This window comes from Pyxicephalus adspersus, chromosome 1, assembly GCF_032062135.1.
Source record: "Pyxicephalus adspersus chromosome 1, UCB_Pads_2.0, whole genome shotgun sequence".
NCBI lineage: Eukaryota > Metazoa > Chordata > Amphibia > Anura > Pyxicephalidae > Pyxicephalus > Pyxicephalus adspersus.
Window position 1 is genome coordinate 56,026,390 of NC_092858.1, and position 9,320 is coordinate 56,035,709.

Sequence of the window (9,320 nt, forward strand, 5' to 3'; positions counted from 1 at the left end):
TTAAAAAAGGTTTTTACTTCCATTTAGAAACAGTTGGCAAGTATACTTTAAAAAAAAAGCCTTCTAATATATTATGAAACTCGTAATCCTAGTTGTCAAATTCTTGCTGATACCTAATCTAAAAAGCTGTTAGATCAGAAGACAGAATTATATTTTAGTGTTTTATCAGAATGTTTCTCTTACATGTAGTTACAAAAATGTTTCACCTTTCTCATGATTTTGGTATTTCTTTGTGAACATGTTAGTGCATTTCTGTTCACATTACTATAGTTAAAGAGTAAAAAGTCACTATTAGTAATCATATTACAAAAAATTGTTGGGAAAAGTTTTGAATGTTTGATTGAAAGATACATTTATGGTAGGGTATTTAAAATATAAAATACAGGGTGTCCCAAAGGTCACTATACACTTTTATTGAACTAAAAATTACACAAGAAATTGAGTTTATTCATATTTTTTGCATCAACAAAGGAGTAGTTGCAGTTTTACTTGCTAGGCTTGCCATCACATTCAAATGCCTTGAAGACTAGTTGCATACCTCTACATGAGTGCTTCCATTTTTAACAATTTTCAGCCACCTTCAGACACAAGCCTTTCTGATGTTTCGCAGCATCTTATCACCCACCTTTCTGCAGGCGGTGTGGATTCTTTCCTCAAGCTGTGACAGGTTACAGGGCCTAGTGGCAAAAACCTTGCTTTTGATATAGCCCCACAAAAAAAAGTCACAAGGTGTAAGGTCAGAGGAGCACAGAGTCTATTCAAGGGGAACGCTTTGACTGAGTTGTGTCGGTTAACCCAATCAGAGAGATGAAAGACAGACTGAACCATATGTTTTCCAAGAGCTGGGGGTCGTTTGGTAATGGTGTAGGGGTGATACACACATTTCCATGCAAGCATCATAATCTTCTGCTTGAAGTTTTTGAACAATCTGAAGTCGGTACGGGTAGAGCTTTATCACTCTCTGAAGCATCCACTGAATTGAGCTTTTGTTAATGCTGAGTTTCAGTGCAGCCCTCCGGATGGATTTTCCCTGGCTTTGTACGAACTCCAGGAGTTCAGTGTTTTCATTGGTGGTGCTAGTAGCAGGCCTTCCGATGCGTGGTTTGTCAGGAACAGATACTGTTTTGACAAAATTGCCATACATAGTGTAAATTGTGTTATGCATTGGAGCAGTGTGACGGCCATAAAGCTTCTCAAACTCGCACTGAACTGCAGTCAGGGACTGAAAAACTTCTTGCCAAGCGGCAATTATCAACGCTGCTCCAACATCAATTGGCGAACCATGGTTAAGGGAATGATATGCTTACAAAAACTGCAAAGCCTAAATTGTCATATGCTGATGTTCTCAAGTCTCTCCGAATGATACCTGGAATGAAATAGAAAAAAAGAAGTTTGTAGTTACTTTTGGGACACCCTGTTTATTGTATTAGTTACTTTTTAAATATTTAAAAGTTTTATCTCTTTTATTTATTTCTTAGTTTTTATAATCTCTTACACTCCAGGGATTGGAGAGAAAGAGCCATAAAAGGCAGTGCTACTGCTGTAATTCTAACACTTACAACAAATAAGTACCCACAGAAAACCTCATCATTGTGTTACTTGCTTTTCAGTATTCAATCTTTTGTTTGAAGAGGTGACAAAGGAGAACTGTTTATTTGAACCTGCCTTTCTTTGCTGTATTTCAGGGGTGTTTTAAAGGGATATTATTTCAGACAAGATTAAATTAGACAAACCATGACACTGTAAACTTCTGAATGATAATGAGTTGTTTACTCTTACTTTTATAGTTTACTATTTATTACTAGCTGAGTTTGTAAAACACAGATTTGGTTTTTGCTGCTCCGAATGTGGTAAATTGGGTTAATTTGGAATAGCTGGTTTGGGGTTGGAAAGCCATTTATATTTTATGATATTTACTTTTTAGGCATCTGTTGATTGTTGTGGTGTTCAACATTATAGGCCAGAATATGACATTCATAAATAAATATGCATTGTAAATAGCAATTGCCTTTGTCTGTTTTTTGTTTTTTCATGCAAATTCTGAAGTCTGAAAAAAAATAAAATAATGCTCCATAAAATTGTGCTGGAGCAAAAGTTAAGCCTCTCTAAGGCAATATTTTCTCTTCTGGACATCAGCTAGTCATTGTAAACAATTACCCTTCATCTGGCAGTGTGGAACTTTGTAACATATTGTGTTTTGTATATGCTTCATTTGTATATGCTATTTGTATATGTATATTCTTCACCTAAAATGAATGTCACCACACATGTTGTGGTGTGTCTCTTTTAACCCCCCCCAGCGGTAATCCCAAGTGTGACTCGGAGTGGAATCCACTTGCAAAAAGCGGTAACCCAGAGTCACACTCGGGGTAACTTTAGATGCCCTCTTACCTGTGCCCCGCGCTCCAGCGGCGACTGGACGATCCTGCTGTGATGGCAGGGTGTTTGGCTGTCGAGGGCGTGGCTGGGCAGGAAATTTAAAAGCAGATTACCGAGTAATCTGCTTTTAAATGCCGCCCAGGATTTCTGCATGGTGCATCACATCTAACTGGTGATGCAAACAGCAATAGTTAATTCTGGGGGTAATGCCAGCTGTGATTACTATGTAATCTGCTTTTATTTTTTTTTTTTTAAAGTAAAAAACACATAATAAAAGTACAGGTACATATTTTAGTGCACCAAGCATCATTTCTCGGTGCCCTGATCTACATTTTGCCCACTATTAGCCTTGAACTTGACCTAACCTTGATCTGACCTTTTGATGACTTATAAATCACTTCTTGAATGTATCATTTGATCAGTTTGTCTTTGATCTTGATTTTTCCTGACCTCATGCATGCTGGAGACCTCATAGCAGCCAAATGGCATCTCACCGGTGCAAACACTGTTGAATTTGAAAGCAGCAATAACGATTTGGAGTCACTTGTGGAATCGAGCGATAGTGATTCACCAGGAAATTTGTCATCAGACAGCGAAAGTGAATTGAGCGACGATTCTGAATCTGAGGTCAGTGCTGTGAGCACATGGTGTCCAATTGACCTTGATGCGGACCAGACAGCACCGCCAAGATTTCCATTCACCGGCACACCTGGGATGAAAATTGAGGCTGAATGGGACGACGCCCTGGCATACCTGAAGTTGTTTTTGACCGATGAAGTTATCAAAAAAATTGTTGTGGAGACAAACATGTAAGCTGCTCTTGTGTTTGCTAACTTTTTAAAATTTTTTGCTAAATTTTTTGTTATGCAAACATGTATGCTGCTCTGTGTTTGCTAACTTTTAATTTTTTTTTATGCAAACATATATGCTGCTCTGTGTTTGCTAACATATTACTTGCAACCTTCACACTATAAAAGAACATATCCTAAAATACATTTTTTATTTTGTTTTATGCAGGTACGCTGGACAATAACAAGGTGCTCCACACCTGAGGTTTACAAGAAGCAGAATGTGTGAACCTATGACCAAGGATGACATTTGGCTGTTTTTGGGCTTGGTGATCCTGCAGGGAGTTGTGGGCAAACCTGTGCAGAAGTGGTACTGGTCCAAGAACAAAATGGTTGCCACTCCATTCTTTGGCACAGTCATGCCAGAATACCGCTTTTCCCTCATCATGAAGTACCTGCACTTCGCAAACAATCAAGAATTTGAAGAGACCTGCACCAAAACTGAAGAAAATTTGGGAAGTGTCCCAGATGATTCTACAAAATTTCCAGCAAACCTATGTGCCAGAAAGAGATGTCAGCATTGATAAAAGTCTAATGGCTTACAAGGAGAGGCTCAGCTGGGTGCAGTACATTGCGTCAAAGACGGCAAGGATCATCAAGGATCACCAAGCCCAAAAACAGCCAAATGTCATCCTTGGTCATAGGTTCACACTTTCTGCTTCGTGAAGACCTATATGCTTTGTGAATCATCATCTGGCTACATTTGAAATACGGTACTTTACACTGGAAAAGGGACACAGTTCAACCCCAGATACAGCCATTACCGATTGGCAACATCTTCAGTTTTATCCCTCATTGAGCCATTGCTAGGTGAGGGCTATTGTGTCACAACTGACAATTTCTACACGTCTCCTGAGCTTTATGAGTTCCTTCTGCAACACAGAACAGATGCGTATGGAACGGTTAGGGCTAACCAGCACAACCTGCCAGCACTGTTTGCAAAAGGAAAGCTGAAGACAGGAGAAATTGTTGCCTGGCAGAAAGGAAACATGATGGCCCTGAGATGGGGTGACACAAAAGATGTGTGCCTGATAAGTACTGTCCATGATGCCTCCACCTTTCTGATACACATAAAACGTGGGAAAGAAGTGATAAAGCCACAGGTGGTGATTGACTACAACAACACCATGGGAGGTGTCAACAGAGCTGACCAAGCCATGACATTCTACCCAGCGATGAGGAAACAGCAAAGGAAGTACTACAAAAAGATTTTCAGGCATCAAGTTGAGCAGTGCCAATGGAATGCCTACATTCTGTACAAAAAAATAGTCAGAGGCCTGTGAATCATTCAGACTTCATTTTGCAAGTTTCCGAATCCATAGTCGAGAACCACCAAACACCATCAGTGGCTATGAATGAATCCCACCACCCCCGAAAAAGGCAGCACCTACAAGGATGTGCGTGGTTTGCTGCTCAAAGACCGAAAGAGGAAGGAAGAAACACAAAGAAACCAGGTTCCACTGTCCTGACTGTGATGCTTCAAAATCTACCGCACTCAGGATGTCTACTAAAAATGTAAATATTTTTTTTTCCTAAAATCTGCATTTAATTTATATTATTATTTATCAATAATATTGCACCTTTGTTTGAACAAATTTCAGTGAGAAATTTTTGGTAAAAAAGTTTTTTTTATAAATTACATTTTGTGGTCTATTATTTCATTATTTTGTAAAAATTATGATTCAAAATTATTTATTATATTAAAATTTATAAAAATAAATTATAAATATAATTATTTTACCCGGGAGTTAATCCTAAGAATTAGAGGCCCACAATATCAACAAAAATTTCTATGCAAAAAAAACCCGATCACTTTTTGCATCAAAAAATTTAAAGAATTAGAATGCTAGGGGGGTTAAGGTGACAGAACCAGTGACCACTTGGCAGCATTAGTTTATAAAAGAAAAAAAACATTTATATTTATGTTTAATCTACAACACTAATTATAGAAAATTACAGTTACAGAAATTATAATATTTTTATTGGTACCTCATGACTTCTGCAGACTTCCACCAACCAAAGTCTTGGTGGAAGAGTCAATTCTCCAAGCCAGACATGCCAGGGCATCATTTTTATTTTGCTAGAATAAATCGGGCACCAGAAACTACAAAAGAAAAACTTAACAAGTTTGTTCCACTTAAATATATGTTACATTTTTCTCCATAAAGACAAACATAAGAATGGCATGCTTTCCCCATAATGGAACACAATGCTGTAGGTCATGGCACATATCTGAACTGACAATTAACTACACAATATTTACATCTAAAAAAAACCAACAAGATAAAATATATTCTTGGAAAAATATTTTTCTTGGCTTCACATGAAACACTGTCAGTATTTGTAATCTCTGCATTTGTATGATTAATAACACATAAACATGAATCATTTATCTTTAGGGTTTTATCTGTGAACTGTGCACTCAGATACATTTCCATGCATACTACAGGAAACAGATTAAAACACTTTCCATAAAAAGACAGTTTTACTGTTCTTCACAACAGTTAATGATTTAATATTGCTGGCATGTAGCTTTACCTGATTAAAGTGCTTTCATCTAAAATACTGGAAGAGAAATATACATATACAAGTAAATCAGGCATTTAATGAAACTTGTACCAAAGAAATATAAAGGTTCTATAACCTCTAAAAAACACTAACAATTATATTAGCATGGCCACTCACTCAGTGTCTTCAGTTTTCTCTAGGTCTCCAGAGACAACTAGAAATCTCAGAATAATTATTAGTCTATTTACTTGCTACTAGACTAGTCTTACTTAGTTTCCCACTAACTAGACTCTAGAACTGCAAAGCAGCCATCCAGTGGTTCCTGAGCACATATCAACTTTGTTCTCCAGCTGTCAGCACTTGCCATTTTGGCAGGGATGGGGTCTATGTTCTGATCCTCAGGTATTTGAGTGGCTACATAACATTTTTTGTTTAATATGACAAAAATTCCACACCCAAAATATCATAGTCATTTACATTCCGTAAAGATTAGGAATTAAATGGCATTTTGACATCTGACATTTTGAATTATTCAAATAAAACAAGAACAAGAGTGCACTTTATACCAGGGGTTCTTTATCATTTGTACCCAATAATACTTAAATGAATCAAGGATGGAGATTATATTCTGAGCCAGGGCCCTATCTGCAAGTTCTACCTGTGTTCACATGGGTTTCCTCTGGCCCAAAAATTGCCATTGGTACATGTAGAAGAAAAAGCAGCACAACTAAGTCTAGTGGCTGCTGAGTGAAAAGCATTATTAAAATAAAAGAATTAAAATGAATAAGGAGTTTCTTTAGAGATGGGGGGTGAGTCTGGATCTCTAAATCAATATCAATATCAAAAATTTGAAACAACATAGTTCAGATTAAAGAGGATTTTTTATTTCCAAGAGGATCAAAGAATGAAAACTGATTCTGAAAAGTCTGGGTAATTTTTAAATTGAGCAGTTCCCAACGTACCCCAGTTTGGTGATCATAGCAATGGATATTGTGATTTTTTTCAAAGCTTTTCATCTTTGTAAAAAATAATTTTCTGCAATATTAAACCTTAATGACATGATGTGTCAAATAATTTGCAAGTAAAATTGTCAGTAACTGTGCCTCAATGCCATGTTTTAAATGCATAAAAAATGCAAAAGTCTTATTAGTGTTCGGATGCTTGCATATTTGTTTTGTTCTGTATTTAAAATATAATACAATCCATATGATTTTCTTTTAAATGATCTGTTACAAGCTATCTATATGGAAAGTAAAATTAGACTAATGAAATGTTATATCATACTGATGTACATACTGTAAATGCACCATCTCAAAGTTTTAGATGGAGAGCAGAGAACACAATACTTCTGTAATACAGTAGCTGGATACCTGTTTGTAAAGTATGCAAAGCAAGAATAGCAACTTTTTCAGCAAATAAAGTAGGACTACTTGAGTATAGGTGCTATGCTTTTATAAAGTACCAGCGTATGCACATGTGACAGGGATGGCCGTGAGCCGCCACTGGTACTGCTCACTGCCACCCCTATTTATTTCCTATGGGGGCTGCCGAAGAGAGATTTGTGTCAATGTAGTGTCTCCCCAAGTGGCAGCGTTTCCTGGTGTAAGAAAGGGGTAACTGTCGGTGTAAAGAATCCCAAAGGATGTGCTTCTTTGCAGGTGACCATTAGTAACCTATTTTCCATTTCATGTGCATTGTTATATATTTATGTGATACATTTTTTAGGCCATTGCCTTCATGCCATTACAATACAATACAATTCATCAGACTGAAACAACAGGACCACCAGCTCTTTAAACCTTTGTTGAAATGGAATCACAAGACATCATACAACAAAGATAGTAAAGGCAAGTAGAAAGCCCAAGGCTACCTGTCATTGTGTCTGATTTATGAAACATTGCTGACTATATTGACATTGGATATTATTTTGCAATGCAAAGAGCAAAAATAAAGGAATAGAAGATATGTTTTTAACAGATTGGCATTGTTGGGATAATAAAATATCATTTCAAAACTGATATGGATTATTTTCGGGATGTGGGACATTGCTTAACATTAAGTAAATAAATTCTTTGCTTTGACAACGAACGTTCCCAAGTGGCCATTGACATAAAAATTGACAAGGGGTAAAGGGAATGATGCATGTACTGTCTAGCAGGCAACAATATTTTTCAAATCTCTCTCCTTTAGCCTTCCTCCCTAGTAACCTCATTAAAAATGACTTTTAACCATTTCCCAGGGTTTCAGAACTTAGCAGATATGATACTTTAGAGTTTATAGAAAGCACAGATTGAAGTTTAAAACACTGTCTGACTAGTTTGAATTATGGGGTGATGCACTGTTGCATAGCAACAGCCTAAGGCAAATTGTAGCCGGTCAAAAATGTTTTCCATGAATGAAGAGAACTTTAAAGAGCTAAACATGATCAAAGACTGTGATAGCAAAACACATCTCCTGTAATGTGTATCATATGCTGGAGTGCGTTCTATTTACAAAATGCAGGTTTTGCTTAACCAGATCTGTAATTTGGTGAGAAGTAAACTCTAGCTCAGGTCATGAAAACACATCTTTTCTATAGTTTTTTTTTTCCAAATAACATTCTTTATTTTAAAGAAAGAAAGAGTCATGACAAAAACCAAAGTACAAGGTACAGCATCAGAAGTGACCTACATAAGAGAAAAAAAATCAGGAGTTAAATCCTCAAATATAACAAAGATCTCTGGCCCTGGAAATACAGAGAAGCCCCAAACTACAAAGGGTAGGAGGCACGAGAAAGCCTCAATCCTTCTCCCCGCTGCCCTCACAATAAAACACTTGAAGTAGGTGTTTGTTGACCTTTTTAACATAGGGAACCCCTTTAAATATTGTTTAGGTCTTCATGCTGTTATTAGGATATCCACAGCTCAGCACAATACTGTATATTAGTGTGTTGGTCATTAGGAAAAAAAACAAAAGCATAAAAAAAGAAATCATTGGTGCTAGTTCAATTGGCCTTGCCCTTTGCCTAAGGAACCCCTAGCAAATTCTGGAGGAACCCCGGTTCCTTGATTGAGAAACACTGCTCTAGACACACAGGTTTGCACCAAAAAAAAAAAGGAAAGGGGGGGGGTAAAGATGAAGAAAAGGTAACTAGGAGTGGGGAGGAGTATGGGCAAGGAGGATGTCGAAGGAAAAGAGGAAAGGAAGAGGGGGAAAGAAGGAAAGACGGAGCAACAAAGAAAATCAAGAAGCAAAAGGAAAGAGAAGACAGTGGTATGACTGTCTTATAAAGAAAAAATATGCATACAAATAGTAACTCTGTTACTACCATCAACACGGGTGATGGCCTATGGGTGTAGGGACTGAACATTAAGCCAGCTCAGCCCAATAATTCCCTAGAAAAGCATATGTCATCATTTCAGCTGAAAGAACCAAGCCCCCCCCCCCCCCCCCCCCACTGTCACAGTATATAGAGGAGTAAAAAGCCCATAATAGAATGAAGCACATAACTTGCACCCCTGTCAGCCTACATTAGCCCTTCAGTCTAGGACCCAAAAAGTTAGTGGTCCCCCATTTATGAACAATCTCAACAGGGAATTCCAATTA

The 9,320-nt window shown here is 37.4% G+C and overlaps 1 long non-coding RNA gene across 1 annotated transcript; it reads right to left on the reverse strand.

Moving 5' to 3' along the window:
• Positions 1–438: 438 nt before the first annotated feature.
• LOC140321748 (uncharacterized) lies at positions 439–6,006 on the reverse strand. The gene is made up of 3 exons (XR_011919010.1): positions 5,913–6,006; positions 5,217–5,331; positions 439–1,366 (listed from the first exon to the last, which is right to left on the reverse strand). It is a non-coding gene; the product is annotated as an uncharacterized lncRNA (long non-coding RNA).
• Positions 6,007–9,320: the final 3,314 nt, after the last annotated feature.